A 22315-nucleotide genomic window follows, 5' to 3' on the forward strand; every position below is an offset into this window, starting at 1 on the left:
GCAAACAAACAGACCTGAGGATTAGTGGAACAGACTGGAAGACACAAAAACAACTCCAGATGTACTCAGCTACCTCATCTTTGACAAAGGAGCTGATCGTCCCCACTGGAGGAAAGACAACCTCTTTAAGAAATGGTCTTGGAAAAACTTATCTCAACCTGCCAAAGATTAAAACTAGACCCTTATCTCTCACCATGCACTAAATTAAAATCCAAGTGGATTAAAGATTTAAATATTAAAACAGAAACACTAAACTTTCTGGAAGATAAGTTAGGCAGAACTCTGGAAGACATTGGCATAGGAAAAGACTGTATGAACAAATCCTCAGTAGCACGGGAACTAGCAGAAAGAATCAACAACTGGGATCTCATCTTATTAAAAAGCTTCTGCACTGCAAAATAAACTATCAATAGAACTAAGAGACAACCTACAATGTGGGAAAAAATTTTTCCCAGCTGCTCCTCAGACAAAGGACTATTATCTAGAATATATAAAGAACTCAAAACAATCAGCCCCCCAAATATAAAGACCCAATTCAAAAAGGGCATCTGAAATGAACAGACATTTCTCAGACAAAGAAGTAAAAGCAGCAAGTAAATATATGAAAAAATGTTCCACATCACTTGGTCATTTGAGAGATGCAGATGAAAACAACACTGAGATTCCACCTCACCCCACAAAGAATGGCTGCTATCAAGAAATCACACAATAACAAATGTTGGCAGGGTTGTGGGGAGAAAGGAACCCATCTCCATTGTTGGTGGGAGTGCAGACTGGTGCAACCACTATGGAAATCAGTATGGAGATACCGCAAAGAGCTGGGACTAAAGGTTCCATTTGACCCAGCCATCCCTCTGCTGGGTATCTTTCCAAAAGAAAAGAATGATACCACAGTGATATATGCTCACCTATGTTTATAGCGGCACAGTTTATAATAGCTAAAACTTGGAAACAGCCCATTTGCCCATCAGTTGGAGACTGGATAAAGAAGATGTGGTTTTTCTATAAAATGGAATACTACTCAGCCATAAAGAATGAGAAATTAGAGTCATTCACAGGAAAATGGATACATTTTGAGGATATACTCCTAAGTGAAATAAATAAGTCACAAGTGTGTAAATACCGAATAGTTTCTCTGGTGTGGAAAACTATAATAGTACACAAGATCCTAATGGGATAAATAACAATGTGAAATAGGAAGAAAAGGGCTAAAGATGTAGGGAAAATGGGAAGGTAGGGGAAGGAGAATAAGGGAAAAGAAAAAAATGCAAGAAAATGAAAAAATGGAAATAAAGTGTTTGTAAATGGGAAGGGGAGGAGGGGGTGAAGGAAGAGTAGGGACAAGGCGAAAAGATGAGAACCAAGACCTGTCATGTTAAGGTACAAGAGCCCAGTAATGAATGTAACTGTACTGTATACCTAGAATGTATCAATAAACTCAATAAAAAAATGTGTAGGTTGCTGGAAGTGGAAAAATGTCATAAATAAAATAAGAGGAAAATAATTGGCAAGATATTTGTCACAGGTATGCTAGAGACACAGAGGGAAGATTTCATATGATTATCCATATATTTATATGGTTTAGATATCTTTTCAGACTTTCTGCAGATCAGTACATAGAGGAGAACCAGCCAGGAGAAGAATGGAAAATAGGCCATGAGAAGAGAGTTGATAGAAAAAGCCACAAATGGAAAATAAGCCAGTGAAAAAGATTTTGATGTCATACTCAAAAATCTCTCCACATACTCAATCCCTGAAATTTAAAGAAATGCAGATTAAAACCACGATGAGATCGTATTATTCACCTGTAAGGCTAGGAAATATATTTAAAAGAACTGCAATAGTTACACTGTTGGCAGGGACATGAAGAGCAAACACCCTTCTGACATTGGTGGCTGTGTACATCAATGAAGCTCTAGGAGGGCAATTAGGTGTCATCTATTGGATTAAAGTGAATATACCTCTAGACCCAGAAATTTTGCTTCTGGAGATTTATTTGCACAAATGTGTAAAGACTTATGTGCAAGGGTGTTCACTGCAACACTTGTGGCAGAGACAGGGAGGCACCCACCAGAGAGACCTGCTCCTTCCTTCACAGTGCAGTGCTGCTCCCAGAGTATGGCTGCCAGTCAAGAGCTGCCTTTCCCAGCATCCCTTGCATCCAGACTGGGAGCTATGGCCCAGTCCTGGCGGGGACAGTGAGAGTGAGCAGAATTACAGTTTCTAGGCTGTATTTTTCTGTTCTGCTAATTTGGTGCAGAGGACTCTATAGCCCCAGAAGGGAGCAAGTCTGAAAAGTAGAATGAAAGTTTCCTAAAAAAAGGAACACATCCTCTCTGGACTAATGAGAGCAAGCAATAAACTTTTCTTTGGGGCTTACTTGTGATAGCAACTAATGCAAACCTAGCTAATGGAACACCTGTTAGGGAATTGATCATGTTAAAGTATGCTGTGACGCCATCACAGGCTGCATATTCCTGGTGCTTCTTGGCTCTTAGAATGACTTCATGCTCTTATCTTTACTCTCCCTCCCACCAAGTCCACAGTGAGACAGAAAAGTTGAAACCTGTTTCTGCAGAGCTGAACCCATAAAAGACAACCTGGCCTGTGATAGGTTAAAAGTAGCCCACTCCTCATGAATAAGCAACAGCCCAGCCCAAAACCTTTCTTTGTTCTCTTCTTCTCTTCTTCCTCCTCTCTCTCTCTCTTTCTGCTCATGCTCTCTCCTCCCACCCCTTGAATAAAATCTCCAGTCGGATCTCTTGGTGTGTGTGTGTGGCCTAGTTGTTGAGCGTCACTATTCCCTTTCATTGGTGTCAGAAGCGGGATCTGGGATTGCCAGGCCCACAGGTTAAAATACCTGGGAACTGAAACCCAGATACCAAGACGCTCCAACTCAGCCCCCACCCAATGTCCGCAACCACCTTCATTGGCGCCGTTCTCACAGCCAACACTAATCCACCTATCTTCAGGCCTACACCAGATATTGGGTAAGTTCCCCCTTCTGAGACATCTTTCAAGTAGCGGGAGATCTCAGAGTTCCAGACCACCCATGAGGACCACGTCCGGGACCCAGGCCCTCTGTCCCTCTGTTTCGGCAAACCGGGTTTGCCAATGTGAGTCCAGGACTCAACTGAGTTAAGTCCGGGACTTAGCTCCCCATAAACTCCTATCTTGTGTGAGGGATGCCCTCACAAGAGACTGAGTTTCAGCTTTCTAGACCAGGTCTAGAAAAAGAGGGGGTCCTATCAGAACTCTAAGAGATGTCTGGACTTCTGATAACCTCCTGTCCTGGTGGTCATGGGCTCTGGCTCTTCCATACTCCTAGACTCTCCTTTGGGATGCTTACTCAGGAATTTGGAGGGCCTTGACCTAAAACCCCAGCAGCTAGTTCACTTATCCACTCAAATTTGGCCCCAATATCAATTAGACAATCAAAATGTCTGGCCACCTAATGGCTCCCTTGAACCGGGTCTAATTAGGGACCTATATAACTTTTGTGAGCATCAAGGAAAATGGTCATAGATTCCATATGCCCAGGGTTTTTCTTATCTTAACAAATAGCCCTCTCGCTGTTCCACTGCCCAGAGACTGTCTCTTCTATCACCTCCTCCCACACTCCTGCTAGCCCACGGTCCCTCTGCCACTAACCCCTCCCCCTTAACTCTTCAGACCAGCTGGATCTGACCGATGACCCTCCCCCATACCCAGCCCCAGGAAACCAACCCACTCTTCTCCCTACCCCATCTGACTCCTCCTCTTCTCCTAGACCTTCAACCCCCTCCCCCGCATTTCCATAACACCTCCTACTGGTACCGCTCCACCCTCTGCTCCAACCCCATTTCTCACTCATTCCAAGTCTCATATGAGCCACATGATGGTGCCCTTGTGCGAAGTGGTAGGGATTGCGTGAATCATCCACATTCATACTCCCTTCCCCATGACTGAATTGGCCCTCATCCAAGCCAGGCTTAATTCTTTCACTGACGACCCAACAACCTTTGCAAAACAATTTCAACTCTTGACACAGTCTTAACAATTAACCTATCATTATCTTTTTGTTGTTATCACCAATGCTTTAACTCCTGAAGAAGGCAAAAGAGTGCTGGATCAGGCTCGTGCTTATGCAGATCAGGAACACTTGACAAACAATCATCATCCGGTAGGTGCTGCCGCAGTCCTGGAACAGGTCCCAGGATGGGATTATAACACCGAGGCGGGGATTGAAGCTCGAGACAGGTACATTAATTTTCTCCTTCATGGGCTCCGCAGAGCCACCATGAAGTCTGTAAATTATGAGAAGCTTAATGAGATTATACAAGATAAGAATGAAAATCAGTCTTCCTTCTTACAAAGGCTGACTGATGGGCTCCACCAACACACCAAACTTGACCTTGAGTCTGTCGATGGCCAGAGATTAATTATGATACATTTCTTTTCTCAGAGCTACCCTGACATTAGACCCAAACTAAAAAAGCTCGAGAGGGGACCTTTGACTCCCTCTGCAGAAGTTCTGCCAACAGCATTCAAAGTCTATCATAGCCATGATGATCTCAAGATCACCAAAAAGTACCAGTTATTGACATAAGCCTTCAATGCTGCTAGGCCACAATTGCCTCAAGGAAAGGGACCCTTTAGGGGGGGTCTTCTCAACCACCGGGACCCTGTTTCCTGTGCAACCAGGAGGGACACTCGGCCAGTGATTGCCCAAATCCAAGTGTGCCCACAAAGCCTTGCCCTAAGTGCCAACAGAAGGGACATTGGGGTTTGGACTGCCCTCTGGTGTCCACCCACCACTGGGCCGCCAGCACCACCACTCCCCTGGGTAATGACCTGATAGGTCTGGCGGCAGCTGAGGGACTATGAAGAGGCCCTGACACGACTGGCCCAATGCAGATCACTGCCCAGGGTGACCTTAATTGTGATAGGTAGGACTATTGCCTTCCTATTAGACACTGGTGCCAGCTTTTCTGCATTGAGAGAATACTGGGGACCTACCTCCCTGTCTCAGACCTCTACTGTTGGGACAGAAGGTCAAAAACAACACCCTCGACAGACTCCCTTACTGTCATGCACAATTGGCGACTTTTCCTTTCTTCATTCATTCCTAGTCCTCCCATCCTGCCCCATTCCCTTATTGGGTCATGACATTTTATCCCAAATTGGGGCATCCATTCATATTTTTTCTATGCCGAGCCCTTCCAACACTCTAATGTCTTCCTTTTGTCTTCCGTTATCCCAAGCTAATGAACCTACAATCCCCACCTAACTGCTTGCCATATCTGCTGTTTTTCACTCGGTAAACTTGCCTCTCAGAAAATGTGCTTACCCTTTGGAAAGGTCCAATTGCCTCCCCCTTTGGTGTGCTTAAAACACTTCTTATACATTACACAGTCTTAAGTTGCAATTATAGGGTTAACTTGCTGTCTTCTAAAAACTCAAGGCTAATACTGTTCTATTTGCAGCCAGTCAAATTTTAAGATGTAACAATCTGAGAACAGAAAAAGGACACTTTAAACTGAAGCTTGTTATAAAAGGTTAATAGTAAATGAGACAGAAAAATATGAGGAAAGCTATAAATTAGAGTTATACTTTTGGCATGAAAGGTTTTGTATGTTTATTTTGTTAGAAACAGGTAACAGGACCAGAAGGCCTAAGTATATAGAGAAGGTGTATGGAAATGATTTATTTATGCTTGCTTGTTCATTTCAAGTTTGTTATAAAAGGTTTACATTTGCAGTCATAAAGAGCTTTCATTCCTTTTAATCCTAATTCCACAAGAGATCTCTGTTAATTTTGACCTGCAAAGGTTTTGACTAGTTGTAACTAAAAGATTTTACACCCTAGTTTATATTGTCTTATATGTTTGTCTGTCTAAATGTTATCAAAATGATGTCAAATACAAGTAGATTATTGATTTCTATACCTGGTTTTATAGATTAAATAAAAATTTAAAGATAATTAAATATAAACTTTGAAGTTTGGGTACACTCCTGTTGGTAAATAAAGAAGCAGCTGCTCAGAAAATTTATTCTGATCTTTGTTCACTAATGGGAGCCCAAATAATTTTTATAGCCTTATAGAAAGATATGCTTTGTTAAATATGTTATTGTAACATGTTTATAATGGTTATCTTCAAAATATAATATTTTCTGTATAAAGAAATTAATATTGTTTGACAATAACCTTTCGATCCAGATATTCTCCCTTCTCTTCTGCTCCACCTACTTAGGGTTACAGGTACATTTATAGGCCCATACACTTTCCTTAGATGGTACTGTATCAAAAGGTAATAACTTAAATAAGTTTCCTAAGTTTTTGTTTTTTGTCTTTACATATATATATATTTTAAAAAAGACAAATACATTTAACAATGGCTGTTCTATACTACGATGTACATCTAAGTTTGTTTCCAAGATGTCATCATGATTGTCATGCTAAAATATTATCATTATGTGTGGCTCCCGATTACAAGTTTTTCTGTCAACATTCTACAAAATATTAACTACTTAAACAACCATGATTGATAAAATAATAGCCCTCTAACTATATTTTAAATTCCAGGATACTTGCTATCTAGATAGTTATGATACTTAAACTCCCACTATGCTACTGATGTCACTGATCTTCTCTTCTGGGTGTTCAAACACCAAAGTGCAGAGACCAACACTAAGAGGTAACTGGGCTAAGAAGATCACCAATATTTTGGCTCTGGCCCTCCAAGGTCATCAAAGATCCAAGGTATGAAGGAACCTTTTCTACAACATCCTACATCTTTGGTAAATCACCCAACCTCCTGAACAGAGCGATTGCTGGACACGTGTGCTAAAGGAGGGTCACCAAAAAATTCTTCCATGCTTTTACTAAAAGCACCATGGTCAAGCAAGGCCGGGACCCATCCTAACTGCTGACACTGGGAGCTGAGATGCTCTATACATGGTTCCAAAATAATGCCTAAAGAGACTTAACTGACCTTGACAGATAACAAGAGGTTCACATTGATTAACACAGGTCTCGCTCTAATTTGGTCTTAAACACCCAGCAGAAAAAAATAACCAAAAGAGGCAATCAATAAACAGGCACTAGTGATAGATTTTTTGAGGCCCATTCTCCTCCCAAATATTCCTCTTGATTAAGACACCCAACCCCTGTAAAGGTTATAAATGTGTTAATATGGGTCTGTACTTTTCCTAGAGGGCCTGAGGCCTTCCCTATAAAAACAGAGGGCTTCAGAGGTGTACAAGATTTTATTAAAAGTTCCAAGGTTTGGTCTGCCTCTCTCCATAGACAATGACAATGGGCCAGCATTTATAACAGGTTATATAAGATCTAGTTAAATTGTTATACTATTTATTGATCTCAGAGTTCTTGTAAGGTTAAAAAATGATAAATTGCACCATTAAGATAAATATTATCAAATAACAGTGGGTTATGAGTTGATTGGCTCCCTTTGGCCTTCTTTAAAATAAGAGATACCCCAAGTCATACTGGGTTCTCCCCATATGAGGTCTTGTTTGGAAGGCCACCCTGTATCTTGAGAGACTTTATATATGAAAAGGGCCATATATAAGACACTTATGGTGACTCCCACAGCTGTCAAGGTAACTAAAGTTCAGCTACCACCACTCTAAAGTAAAACAGGTCTATCTAGAGAACTTCATGGACTTTGACTCCAGGAGACAATACACTCAAAGCCCTGCTCTAAATTTAAGTCCCTTCCAGGATATTTCCATTACTCTCATGTTAAACCATATCTTCATGCTCCTTTCCCAGTCTTATCCACAGGACCTCATCTACACTCTTCAGCCACCTCCATGGGATCTCTGAAGGTCAAACTTACTTGAATTCCAGAATACCTGGTTGCCCAGGATCCTTCACTATCATCCAGTCCTGAGTCAGATAAGCCAACCTAACTGTTTACCCTCTCATCCTCTCATGGGATACTGTGACATATTTTACACTACAGCACCCACTGATATCCTAAGTCTTCTTATATTAATACTCCTGGGACTTGTCCTTGGGATAGGATTGGCCACAGTATCGCTTCCCAATTATAATTTTACTTCCAGATGTTTACTCTCATTGACCTATTACTTCATAATCTCATTGTTTTCCATTCTTAATTGCTGGAGACAATAATGGTTCCTCTCCTGCTCCTGTTTTCTCTCCTAAACCTTACCCAAGCCAATAGGCCCCTGGTATATACCTTGACTCCATAGAAGCCAGCCCAATCAGATCAGCACATCCGCCTCTCCTCCACATCATTCAAAGGTCCCACTGATCCCTTGTGGCAGTCTGGAAAGACGTGGAGGGGATGGATCCAGGTTTAGAGATCACCGTCACCTGCAGGCCTTGAATACCCAAGACTGCTTCAACCCCATCTGTTATCCAGGTTGTACATAATGTCTCCTATGAACTCCACCACCTAAACTGATCCCTGGCCCAGCTACAAGGCAGTGCCTCAGTCTTACAGAAAACGTCGCCATACCAAAGATATCTTTAAACAACTCCCTCTCCAACATAACCACACTGTATAAAACAACTGTCTGGTAAAAAATTAATACCTCTTAAAATGCTCTCTGTGCTGCAGTTCTTTTGGCCCTCGATTTCTATATAATACCAGGAGATGAGAGAGTCCCCATCCCCACAACTAGGATGGCCTGAGCCCAACAAAAAGGAGTGTTACAGGTGGCCATTGTGCCCCATCACAGCACTGGGCATAGCAGTAGGTATGGTTACAGGAACAGCAGGATTGTCCCACTCTGTAGTCCAATGAAAATACCTAACAGAACAACATAAAAAAGACATTACCCAACTTTCTAAGGTAAGCCTGACACTCCAACAACAGATCAATTCACTTTCTCACGTGGTCCTGCAGAACAGATGAGGACTTAACCTTCTATTCACAAAAAAGGGAGACTTTGCTTGGCTATACAAAAAAGACTGTTTTTTTTTTTTTTAATAACAAATCAGGAGTGGTACCCGACCAAATCCACCAACTTCAGGAGAGCCTAGAAAGGCGACGCAGGGAGAGTAAGTTGGGGACTAATGGAAGACTAACTAGCTGGTTCAACAGTCCTCTACTAACCTCTTTACTTCCCTTTATGATCCCTCTGTTGGTTATCTTTACTTTGTTGGCAGTTGCCCCCTGTGTTCTCCGTTTTATTCAATCCCAGGTCAGTTGCCTCTCCACTCAAGTCTCCCGACAGAGGGCTCACCAGCTGATACTTCAGGCCAGAGACCTAAGCGAGACCACCATGTTTACCTGACAGCCAACCAACTAACCATAGCTCAGATCTGGGCTCAGTTTAAACATTTTCTAAATGATCTTTGGATTGATATTTTCTGGTTTGCTCCCCACCCTTGTCCTATTACCTGCATAGCCAAGTGGGTCACTAACACATGGCTCCAAAAAACTTTATCAGACTTCACCCGACTGAAGTCACAATCCTTACCTTTTTACTTGTTCTTAGTAACCCTCCAACCCAGTCCACAGCCTCATACAAATTACCTTCTATCTCTCTCTCCTCCCTCATTAACTGATTTGTGTGCTTGGACTTTTCTCAGGAAGCCCTACCAACAATTCCAGTAGAAATGCTACTGCTGTCAACAACTCCATGTTCATAAAGGACAACACAGCCGGCCAGGCTACATGCCTGCCCTTAGGTTGGCTCGTCACCCCAGACTCAGCAGGAAGTAGTTACAGAAGACAGATATGTCGCCCCCTTCCCCTGGTGTGTGGTTTGCACTGGCCACCATTTCTCATCTAAAACCAAAGAGGGGGGAATGTTAGGGAATTGATCATGTTAAAGTATGCTGTGATGCCGCCATCACAGGCTGCATTTTGCTGGTGCTTCTTGGCTCTTAGAATGACTTCATGCTCTTATCTTTACTTTCCCTCCCACCAAGTCCACAGTGAGACAGAGAAGTTAAAACCTGTTTCTGCAGAGCTGAACCCATAAAAGACAACCTGGCCTGTGACAGGCTAAAAGTAGCCCACTCCTCATGAATAAGCAATAGCCCAGCCCCAAACCAATAAAAGGACCTTCCTTTTTGTTCTCTTCCTCTCTTCCTGTCTTCTTCTTGCTCCTCTCTCTCTCCTCCCACCCCTTGAATAAAATCTCCAGTCAGATCTCTTGGTGTGTGTGTGGCCTAGTTGTTGAGTGTCACTATTCCATCACCATCACAGAAAAAGACCAGAAACAACCCAGATGTCTATTAATAGGTGGCTAGTTAGAGAAACTACAACAAGACATACAACAGATTATAATGTAGCTATTAAAAGTGAAGACGTACGTATAACTATTGACACAAAGAAGTCCAGGATGTATTATTAAGTGAAAAAAAGCAAGCTATAGTCACTAAGTTTATGTGCATACACAATATACATACGCTAGTGTGTGCATGTGTAAACTTTTTCTAAAAGGCGCACAACTCAGCGTTAACCGTGATTTTGTTCAGGGAATGAATGACCTTGAGGAAGCTGAGATGGACTGTAGTGTAGAATAGGACTTATTTTCACCTCTAGCTATCTGCACTGCTCAGTGGATCTTGTCTCTCTTCACAGTGAGCATATATTCTTTGTGGGGTGGGGGGAACCTAGCTAATAAAAAGCTATTTAAAAATGTCTCCATTGATATTATCTAGGAAAGAGAGCGCCTCCGTGGAGGAAGGGGAGGGAAGCTGTCTGGAGCGGCTGAGCTGTGTGGGTGGGTGGTGCGGACAGGGAGGCTGGGCTTCTCTAGAAGCTGGCTCGGAGAGGGGCAGGGTGATCCTGGGTGTGGGATGCGTGCTTCTGCTGCTGTGTGTACAGCTCTGATAAGTTTCCAGGCAACTGGACCTCACTCAGGTGCCATCTGTGGCTCACCAGGGGACTCCATCTGGAGACAACTGCGGCTCTCCCCTTTCTCAGTCTGGCCTTAGCTTCCTCCCCTGCCCTTTTCTCTTCTTCCTGGGAATGGGCTCCTCCAGGTGGAGCTTCTCACACTGTCTTGTGCATTTGGGGAGCTGGGGGTGGGGCCTGAAATGCAGAATCTGATTCAGCAGGACTTAGGAAGAATCCTGAGGTTGTTTGTTTGTTTGTTTGTTTGTAGTACTGAAGATTGAATCCAGGGCTTTTACACTGAGCTACATCCCCAGCCCATTTTATTTCTAATTTTTAATTTTGAGACAGGGTCTCACTAAGTAAGTAAACTGCCCAGGCTGGGCTTGAATTTCAATCCTTCTTACCTCAGCCTCCTAGAGGGCTGGGATGGTCCCTGCCATTTGAGTAGCAGTGTAACATGCACTGGCACAGATTTTACCTTTGCTTAATACGTTCGATGGAAGTGACGTGGCTGATTGAGGCCAGGCGAAGAGTTGTGGATGACCTGATTTCAGAAAACCTGGATGTGTCTTGCACAGTTTCCCTTCCCAGGCCTCATAACTTGGTATCAGTTTCCTCCCCTGCAACATTATACCAGCTTCGCCTGGCTGTTGTGAAGTCTCAGGTGGATGAAAAGGTGAGAATCTCACCCAGACCTGTGCCCCGTGCTCACCTGTGAATGGATTCCTCATCCTCTACTTGTTTTTCCCCCTTTTAATTCTAATCTTTTTCATTTCAAGAAGCTCAGCATCTACCCTTCTACCATTTCCTGCAACAGCCCAGTGACTCCTACTCTTCACAGCCAAAGTTTTGGAAATGAAGCTCAGTGGCTGCACTCCTCACATCACATCCATCCCTGACTTGTTACAGTGTCTGATTCCCATCCCACCCTGCTCTGAGGCAGCTCTCTCTGAACACAGCCCTCAAAAGCCAATTCCACTTTTGCCCCTGGTCTTACTGCCCCTTTCTGTGGCATCTGGGGCATTTGCCCACTTTCTACGTCTTGAAATTTGTTTTTTCTTGGCATTGGGAGTACATGTACTCGGTCTCCATATACATTTCACATACATTTTCCCTTGATTTACCACTGGTCTTCACTTGCCTCGGTTTTTGTTCATAGTCCATTATCCACCACTTCCCCCCGCGACACTCACATCTAATTTATAACCAGATCCAACCAGTAACCTCTCACTCTCTTTTGATGTCCATCCCAGTCAACACAGGGCCATCTCCGCTCTCCATACCAATGTCAAAGCTGCAGGAGCTGCTCACCACCTTTTTCTACCCAGGATTCCTTCAATGCCAGCTTGCTCTGGGGCACACGCCCTACGTGACATCAGCATCAGGGGCCCAAGCCGGTTCCCGGTGACATTGATGGCACTTTCCCCTAGCAGTTCCTGTGAGTCCATTTAATCAGTACACAGCAATTTTACAACAAGCTTTCTATCCTTCCTCCAGTGGCTTGCCAGTCTGACTCTTCTCCCCACATAGAAATTTTGCAGCCACTAGCACCTGGCAGAATGACTTTTCATCCTTCAGGATTGTAGGATACTCTCAAAAAGGCCCAGGACCTAAATGAAGAGCCTCCTGAGTGGCAGTGTGGGCGGGGAGAATCTGGCCACCCTTTCTTCATACCTGCATTCAAAGGGCCCAAGGAGAAGAGGGTTGGCAGGTTGTTTCCACTGCAGAGACTTGCTTGCCAACTGGCACAATAGGGGCCTTTGGCACTCAGCTGGCAAGTCCCCGTATGCTCTGGTCAGCTGGCTCTGTACTCCACTAGGCCACAATGTCAGACCTTTGCCATTGCCTGCAAATGGCCCAAGCCTGCCCTTTGCCGTCACACTTTTCAGAAAAGCTTTTGTCACACTCCCTGGGAAACACAAAGCCATTAAAGTGGGTCACTCACGCTCCCGCTGCCCAGCACACAAAGTTGCCCGCTCAGAGCAGCAGTGGGCAGAAGATGGTCCTCCCAGCAGCCAGTCTCCCTGGTCTGAGCGCCTTTGACTTCAGTGACTACTGTCCCCTGCCGGCAGTCCACAGAGCGGCCCTCTTCTCTACCATCTGTACTGCGATCCACTGTAAGGACTGTTCAGTCCCCGTACGTTCTGGATTATTTCCCAGGCACTGGTAAACTCTCCAACCAAGGAGAGTCCGTGAGTTTCCTTACTGATTTTTTTTTAACGCAAAGCTTTAAAACCACACCCTCCAGAGTCCCCAGAGGTATGAATGGTTTTTCAGGGATGAGCCCTGCCCCACTTCCTGCAGCACAGCAGTGCCCCCTCGTGGGAGGTGATTCAACTACAGGGGATGGAGCAAATGTCTGTCAGTGTCTCCGCGAGTATGCGTGGCTTCCCTAGGAGAACGAAGAGCTCATGACAGCCTTTACTTCTTGTTGCTGGAAACTTGTAGGCGCACCAGAACACATTAAGTTGCAAACGATTATTGGGGTTGGCTTTCTGATTATACAGGGAGGAAGGAGAAATGGTTAGTACTGCTGGGCAGTGCACTAGGAAGTCAGCCCCTCCATTACTGTCCGGACCTCAGATGTGCTTGAAGCCACACAAGTTTGGCTGTTAGGTTACCAGTACTTTTGCCATGTCCAAGGCCTGCCTAAACGGTACAAATATAAATCCTGTCTGGGTTTTGATGTGTTCCGCTCTGCATTTCAGTTCTGGACGGTACTTACGGAACCCAAGAGACACGTGCTAGCAGCTGCTCTCAAAGCACCCAGTCCTATCCCTCTTCCCGGGGCACTTTGCCCTGGCTTCCCCCACGGCTCCACTCTTCTCCCCAGGTCTCAGTTTGAATGTCACCACCTCCCAACAGCACTCTCTAAACCCCACAGCTTATTTTCCTCATTGCTGTAAGTTCAATCTGTAATTACCTTGCATATCTATTTGTTTATTGCTTTTTCCTTCAGTGAGTCTGTAAGCCCCATTAGGAAGGGACGGCTTCTGCCTTGCTGGCTGTAGTATTTTACCCCTTGTCACTGTGCCACTCCATCACAGGCAGCAAAAGAGAATGACTCAGAACCACTGAACATTTTGCTTGTCAAATGAGTAAGATGGGAAGGGGTCAAAGCCCAAATTAAGAAGATATTGGCTCCTTGAGTAAATGCAGCCGCCTGAGAGCTTTAGAAAGGACTTCCCAGGGTGTTTACTTACCATCTCATACTCAACTGACTCAGGGATGAAATGTACACTTTACAGTTATGTGTTTATTTCAATAGATTTAGGAAATTGGATAGAGGACACCACCTTTGTTTAACAGTTATCACTTAGGATGAGGCTCAAAGACATAGGGAAGGTGGAAAATGTGAACTCATCTAAAAATAAAGTAAATAATAGTACAAATGATATATGAAAGCATTAAAAAAGTAGCCCTTCAATGATTAAAGTTTGGAAACCTCTGGATCAGAGCAATATTGGTACAGCAGAAGGGAATCAAAACCAAAACAGTGTGGACGTACTATTCATTCCATAAGCACTTAGTGAACAGCAACTGTGTGCTGGCCATTTGCTAAGCCCTGAGGTCACAGCTATAAATAAAAAAGAGGTGCTTCTGGAGTTTTTGGTTTGGTGGAGGTGATAATACCAAATGAAAAAATATTTCTTACAACTGGAGATAAAAAGAAAGAAGGGGATCAAGAGTAATGAGTGAATTAAGTGGGCAGAAAAACCCTGGGGAGGGGCCTCTTGAGCAGCGGGGCAAGTGGTGAGCACAGGCTTGGGTGGAAAGTCAACAGGATGACATGAAAAATTAACAGGATTAGAAAATGGCAGCAGGGATGAGGTAAGAAGATGCTACAAAGAACCCCAAAATGCATGAGCACACTATACCAACAGCAGAGAAAGACAGTATTAGTGATATAGCAAATGAAAACCAGAAAAAAATTGAGCCTAAATGTAGGTCTTAGAAGCAAATAGACATAGATAGATAGACACACGGAGAGAGAGAGAGAGAGAGAGAGAGAGAGACACCTAGAAATAGAGTAGTTGTAGGCAATATGTAATTTGTTGATGTCATTGAAGAAGATACAGGAAAAAATTGGATAGACCTATGAGCAAAGGGTTCATTAAAGATGTAGTTACAGCATGGCTATGTAGGCAACTGAAAGGCCAGCTTAGTCCTACTGAAATGAAACTCATGACCATGAATTTATATATCCATCCAACCACCCACCCACCCATCCACCTATCCACGGACCCATCCATCCATCCATCATCCATCCATCCATATCTCTGTCCATCCATCCATCCATTATTTATCTATACAGAAATGGATCAGGGCAAATATTTTAAATTATAGGTAAAAGGCAAAAGTGTTAAAATATTAAATTATTAAAAAACAGGTAAAGTGAACAAAATAGTTCTCCTGCAAATTCAAGCCATGTAAAGACTTTGTAGAAGCATTTGATGCTAGACAAACAAAAATTATCATCTACAGAATTTTGCAGAAAAACATTGTGACTGCAAATATTTATTGTTTAGCCAGTTAATTGCAAAGGCAAAAGAAAAGCCCTGTAAGATACACAACAGCTTGAAAAACATTGCATCTTGCTCTCCCCAAAGTCCCTTGACAATAAAAACAATTGCCCATGTGACAGTGTGAGAGAACTTGGAACCAAGGAAATAGTGCTCAAACGGACAGTAATTGGGGTTCACAGAGCACTGAGGCCCAATGGGTAATGCATGAAGCTGTCACTATTAAGATTATTCTTCTAACAAACACCATGTCTTCTCACTTATATAGAAAGCTAAACAATTTGATCTCATAGCAGTAGAGTAGAACAGTGGCTGGGAAGGGTTGGAAAGGATGGGGAAAAGGTAGTTTAGTGGGTACAGGAAGAATCTGCATAGGAAGAACAACTTCTACTGTTGTGTTGTACCTCAGCAGGGTAACTGTGGTTAACAGCAATTAGCTGTATGTCCCCAAAAGCTGTGTACCCTACAGAAAAAAATGATAGATGTTAGATGGATATGCCAATTACCCTCATGTGATCATTACCCATTACATATATTACATGCATCGAATTATCATGCTCTAACCCATCTTATTTACAATAATTATGTGCCAATTAAAAATAAAATCAAGCAAAGCTTATTCTTTACAAGATTAATGTTTTGATAAATCAAATTCCAAATCCCAAATAAGTTATTAAAGATTCAACATTTGGCAGCAGCGGAAGAAAAGCAGGGAAGAAGCAGAATAAAAGTACATAACACCCTTTACTGTCTATTCATTCACTCTCTTACAAAAATGTAAACTAAGGAATTAAAACCAGGACAGATAACATCTAACACAATGGAAAACATAAAAACAGAGAAAATGCTGGGCATGAAATGACAGAGATAGAACAAGAAAGTAAGAGGGGGAAAAAAATCCTCCAAAACGCTTACAGCAAGATACAGAAGTACAGAAGGCAAATACTATTAACACTTGCAATAATTAGAAATAAGCCAAAGACTGAAATTTTAAAAAATGACAACAATACGGATTTCTCGTCCTAACAAATTTAGTCATGATCATGTTAACCAGATCACCACCCCCACCGCGAACACAGGGACAGAAACATTTGATATGAAATGAAGAGGTTAAGCTACATTAGGAAAATGTCTTTCTAAAGAAAGCTTGAGTCAGGGTATCAACTGCCAGGAAACGTAGGATCCAAGGCAAAAGACTCTAAATGAGACAAAGAAAATCACTGAGCATCGATGAAGGCCCAGTGCGTAACTGGAACTTCTGTAACATGTGTTGAATCAAACCTACTTCCTCTTGGAACACCACTAAATTGATAAAAAAAATGGATAAAAGATATAAACTCAAAATGTCAAAAAGAAATGGTGGAGAGTTGCTGACGGGCAATAAATACAGACAAACTTTGGAAGAAGGACGCTGGCTCAGGAGGGGTATTGGACTTAGAAAAAAGAGAGGTTGCAACTCATGCAGCTTTGGAGAGGGGGAGAAAATAAAAAGGAGAAATGGATCCTTGGGGAACAAACCGAGGAACTGGAGCACCAGGGACCGAGGTAGGAATGAGAAGTGTGGGTAAAAACACAGCCAATGTCTTCGGTCTCTACAAGGAGCAGCTAGACCCTCAGCCTTCCTCCTACCCCACAGGCAGGCCGTCTGTCACTTTGCTGCTACTGGAGCAGACTCGAGGAGATTACTCTTTAGAGATGCTGAGTCAGACACCGAGGTCCTGGGTCCCCGCCCTATCCCATCATTCTTAGCGCTTTCTGAAGCTAATGCTTCTGCTAAGGCTCACAGAAACGCTACTCTGTGTCCTTGCTCAGCAGATCTGGCACAGTGTGACTTCCGGCTCTTCTCCAAAGTTAAAATGTCCATGAAAGGTAATTTTTTTTTCTTTCGGTATCGGGGATCGAACTCAGGACCTTCGGCCTGTGAGGCAGGCGGCGGAACCACTGAGCTGAATCCCCGGCCAGTAAACATTTTGAATTGATTCAGGACATCCAGGCAGCCACAACAGCTCTGACAAAGATAGGAAAGAGGACTTACAGAACGGCTTCAGACACTGGCAAGAACAAGGAGATGCATGTGCTTGAAGAGGAGGGGAGTATCTTGAGAGGGATTAATGGCAATGTGTCTTTCACTGGAACAATTATTTTTAAAATTTAAGTATTCACAGTATCTTCTGATCCTACCAAGTAGCACTTATTGTGGGCCTTGCAGTAAGCACAGCTTTATGTTTTCTTTACATGTGTTATATCATTTAAACTTCACAATGCCACCACTTTGCATTATTATTAGTTTTATAACTTTATTTTCACTTAAGGAAATTAAGCATAGAAAAGTAACCCACCCATCGGGGCACGGTGGCACATACCAATAATCCCAGCACTCTGGGAAGCTGAGTCTGGAAAATCATAAGTTCAAGCCCAGCCTGGGCAACTTAGTGACTTAAAGAGGCCCTGTCTTGAAATAAAGTTTAAAGGCTGGGGATTTAGCTCAGTGGTTCCACCACCTGCCTCACAAATGCAAGGTCCTCAGTTCAATCCCAAGCACACACACACACACACACACACACACACACACACACACAAATTAAATAAAATGGGGCATGTAGCTCAGTGCAAAGGCCCTGGGGGCACTGTACCACAAAAATAAAAGTAAAGAAAGTAAAGAAAAAGAGAACTGTCGAAGGATCTCAAGGTATAGTGAAGCCAGTACATGAACCCCAGCATTTTGATTCCAGTGCCTGTTTTTACAACTTCCAGGCTATGAGCCTCATTAAAGTTAGGCAAGACAAAGATGCCTGCTAACACAATTAATATTTGATATTGCTGTATAATTTATAGACAACTCAATTAAAACTTTAATAAATGGAGAACTAAGAAATCATATTAGAAAGACATCAATTCTTCTCAAATTAATCTATAAATCAAGTGTAAGTCCAGTTCTAATCCCAAAAGAGTTTTTAGAAAATTGAATTTGGCAAAATAATTATAAAGTTTCTATTGGATTAGTAAATTAATAAAAAGAGCCAGTGCATTTTGTTAGGAGGAAGACTGATAGGGAGAAAACTGCAGTATCTTGCATTAGTATATGTATATATGGATATATATTATAAAGCTGTAGTAATTATCACTCAGGAAGAGGCAAATGGATTACTGGAATATAATACAAAATCAGAAATAAGCACAGCTGTGTAAAAAAATACAAAATAAAGGTGGGATTTTAAGGTTTTTGGGAAATTATGGGTTGTTGGATCTTTGTTGCAAAAATTAATTTATCATTTTGGAGAAAATGGAGTTAAGTTTTCTCACTCACAGCCTACCCCAATATTAGGTCAAGATGAAATAATTTAATGTTAACAAAAACTTATGTAAAGAATGAAAAAATTAATGAACATCCCTAAGAAACGTGAGGCTTTATAATCAGGCCATCCTAGGAAGAAAATAAAGAAAAACACTTTCGATGTGACAACATAGGAATTTTAAAGTTTTAGGAAACAAAGTACCACTACAAAGTGAAAGAAAATGAAAAAGACATAAATAATAGACAAATATTTAATTTCTTGAATAGCTCTTTTTAGAAATCATTAAGAACAAAATCCCAATGGAAAACTGAGGAAAAGGCCTAATTCCTGGAAGACGCTATGAAAGTGACAACATGTTCACATTCACAGTATGTCAAAGGAATAGAAATGAAATCAAGTAAGATAACACTTTGGTCTATCGCCATGTTAAAAATTACTAGCGTTACCCGCGGTACAGAGGAAAACGTACTCTCCCTCGACGCTGTGTGTTATTTTCTCATCGCTGGTACACAATCCCCAAAACGCACAACTTAAAGGATGAGAGGTTCGTTTTGGTTCAGTTTCAGTCCATGATCAGCTGGCTCCAAGGCAGGACCCACACGGTGGAAGGGCCTGGTACAAGACAGCTGCTCACCTCATGGTGGCCGGAAAGCAGAGAAGGAAGAGAGGGGCTGGGGAGGGATGCACCCCTCTAGGTGCACCCCAGTGACCACCTCTCCTGCCCAGACCACTCCTCTGCACAGCACATGCAGCTGCAGGTTCTCCAGTGGGTTAACGCACTGCTAAGCATCGCACCCCATCATCCAGGCATGTTCCCCAAGCCAAACCTCAGAAGATATGAGCCTCTTAGGGAACATTAAACCAAGAGCTGAGCCAAAAGAAATGCTGAGATTTCAAATAAATTTAAATTTCGTCGAAGGCACCACCTAGTATTTATTCTGCCAAAATATTGATAATTCCAAAAAGATGCTCAACATAGTATTATTTATCTAAAGTGGTGAAATAATAGAAACAGCATAAAAATACACAGTGCTCATACTGATTAAGTGATAGCACATTCACTTAATAAAATATTATGCTGAGGCTATAAACATTTTAGAAAATATTTGAGGCATGATGACAAAGGCCGGTGTTACATCGGTGACCAAAACAAGTTAGAAATACTTTTTACATATGAGTACAGGTCTCTCCCCGCATGCACTTGGATACCAAAAAGGGCACAACCTACTCCCCAACAGCTGTATCCACTACACCTCCCAATATATTAAAAAAAAAAATCACTTGCTGTTCTTGATGACTTTTCCTGAAAGACCATTGTAGAAGGATCCATTTTTTTGGTTTGATATTTGTAAAAATCTCTTCACTATTTCACTCCCAATGCACCTATAAATTCTAAATAGGAACAGAGTTATAGTCCATTTCTGCCAAACAACTTATAACAGCAACTTCAAAGAGAAGACAAGGTGTAGCTGCATGGAATACATTGGTTGACTATATTGGGTGAGGTCTAAGAACACATTAGGCCAGACCCCTGGGAGAGGAACCTGGGGCCGAGGCAGTGGAAGGAAACTAATTTTTCATTATGGGATGTAATTCCTGTGAGAAGATATCAAATTGGCAAAATATTTAAATTCATTAGATAAATGAAATGCAAATTAAATGCTTGGTAATTTTAATTTTATACTTAAATTTAAACTAGTTTAAAATTTATTTTAATTTAAAATGATTTTTAAAGTAATTTTAATCCTTTGGAATACAAATCATATCCTTTTGGTACCCTCTGACTTTTTTGTCAAGCACATTTTTTTTCCAAATGAAGAGGGTAGAGGAAAAAACTCTGAATTCCTGTTTTACTACTTGTGCAGCCTCAAAGGGGTCACTTAATCTCATTCTTAATCTCAGTTTCCCTGTTAAAAGAGAGAAAATAAAACTTGCTTGGCAGGATTGTGGAAAGGACTGGGAATGATGCCTGGAAACTCCCCAGAATGTCTCCTCGCACAGGAGGTGCGTGTTAGCTATGGTTATTCTTATCAACCTTGTACCTGCCTGGGACTGAGAGAAGGACCAAATCAGAATGTAATCATCCACATCGGAATAAAGCCAGAATATACTTGAGTCTCACAAAACATGTGGCTGAATGTTCAATCAAGATATATGTGAGCACACAGCCACAGAACATACCCAGTGCTTTCCCCAGGGTATGAGAAGCAAAATGCATTTCACCATGACACATCTGCTCGTTTTTTACAGTTCCACAACTAATTAACCAGAATCCTCATCAACAGTCTCTATGTGGATTAACTAAACATGTCAGCAAACCCTGGTCCTTTTCTGTTAAACATGAACTATTTCTTCTTGCTAGCAGTGCCTCCAGCCAGGAAAATCTGACAGTTAAGTCAAACTTTTCCTCTTTTTTGGGGGGGGTCATTATTTAGAGGATACTTTAGTATTTTCTTTAATTAAACCTATGTAGATAAGACATCACATATTTAACACAGTAAGTCCAACTTTTTCCTAACCCAGGGGAAGGCATTTCTCATGCCATAGGTCCGTCTGATAGCTCTTTAGGGTCAAGGAAGGCACAATCGACTGGCAATTAAGGCCATAGAGTGTGCAGTCAGCCTGACATGGCTTCTAATTCTGCTTGCTCCCCACATGGGTAATTTATTTAACCTTTTTAAGGCTCAGTTTTCTCATCTGTCCACAGGAGCAACTGTGGTGTCTACCTCACAGGATTATTGCAATAACTGATACGAGGGATGTATGTGAGCTAAATGAGAAAATGTACTTCGTTCAGTGCCTGGCATTGGATGAGTCCTCGGAAATGTTAACAAAAAGAAAACGTACGTGCTTCTGAATTAGAAGATCTGGAGGGAATGGTAACATCCTCACAAAGACAATCAAAGAAGGAAACGTATTGCAGAAAGGTGTGTAGCTGAGAGCTCTTTACAAAAACCCTTTAACAGTAAAAAAAAAGTCTCAAAGAAAATTCACATTGTCCTCTGAGTTAAGTGTATAAATAACTTGTTTATTAGATATCCTCAAAAGGAAAATGAAAAAAAATTGTTTGAAAGTATGACTCTATGAAGGTCAAAAACATTTCAATAGGTGCAATGGAAAAATGCTGTTTTAAGGAGAAATTTTCTTTAGAAAATCTCAAAGTCTAGTTTTTTTGTGATTATCAAATGAAATCTCTCACATGTCCACATTTTTCAAGTGATAGACTGTTATATAAATAAGTAATCATTATTTATTTCTAAGTTCTCATGTGAAAAGCAATTTTCTGACTAGCAAACAGGTTCAAAGGAGAGATACCAGCTTTTATTTTTCTGATTGTACAGGATTGTCATGGAGGATACATGAGTTCTTTATTATATCAAGAAATGGAACAAGACATTCACTCTTTAGCTGTTATGTCTTGAGCTCAAGCCTAAGAATAGTCATTGCTCCAAAGGCAGAACTTTACACTGTTTTATTTTTACTTCATATTTAAGTAAACATTTTGGCAAAAGCCCATTATTTACCAGAAATTAGTTGGCAATTTCCAAAATTTCAGATCTCATCACACCTTTTAGTTGTAAAAACCCAGGCAATGTGCAAAGCACAGCTTCCCCCAGAGACTATTTTGGCAGAGTGAAAAACTTTGATCAAAGCTGTAACCTAATCTTCAT

At 41.9% G+C, this 22315-nt stretch overlaps 1 protein-coding gene and 1 long non-coding RNA gene across 3 annotated transcripts in view; one reads left to right on the forward strand and one right to left on the reverse strand.

Annotated features, from left to right (window-relative positions):
- Positions 1-13039, reverse strand: part of Hs3st2 (heparan sulfate-glucosamine 3-sulfotransferase 2) — a 28720-nt gene extending 15681 nt beyond the window's left edge. Inside the window, exon 1 of one of the 2 annotated variants that reach the window (XM_033758462.1) lies at positions 12771-13039. The gene's annotated coding sequence lies outside the window, so the exon portion shown is untranslated. Of the gene's footprint in view, positions 1-12499; positions 12522-12770 lie in introns of those variants that run through there. The other variant, XM_033758463.1, reaches the window with a different exon arrangement.
- Positions 1-22315, forward strand: part of LOC104861846 — a 69994-nt gene that overhangs the window by 42799 nt on the left and 4880 nt on the right. Inside the window, exon 4 of the long non-coding RNA XR_004515186.1 lies at positions 21352-21571. This is a non-coding gene — a long non-coding RNA (uncharacterized LOC104861846). The remainder of the gene's footprint in view (positions 1-21351; positions 21572-22315) is intronic.

This window comes from Fukomys damarensis, unplaced genomic scaffold (assembly GCF_012274545.1).
Source record: "Fukomys damarensis isolate Sample0158 unplaced genomic scaffold, DMR_v1.0_HiC HiC_scaffold_34, whole genome shotgun sequence".
In the NCBI taxonomy this organism is placed as follows: Eukaryota; Metazoa; Chordata; class Mammalia; order Rodentia; family Bathyergidae; genus Fukomys; species Fukomys damarensis.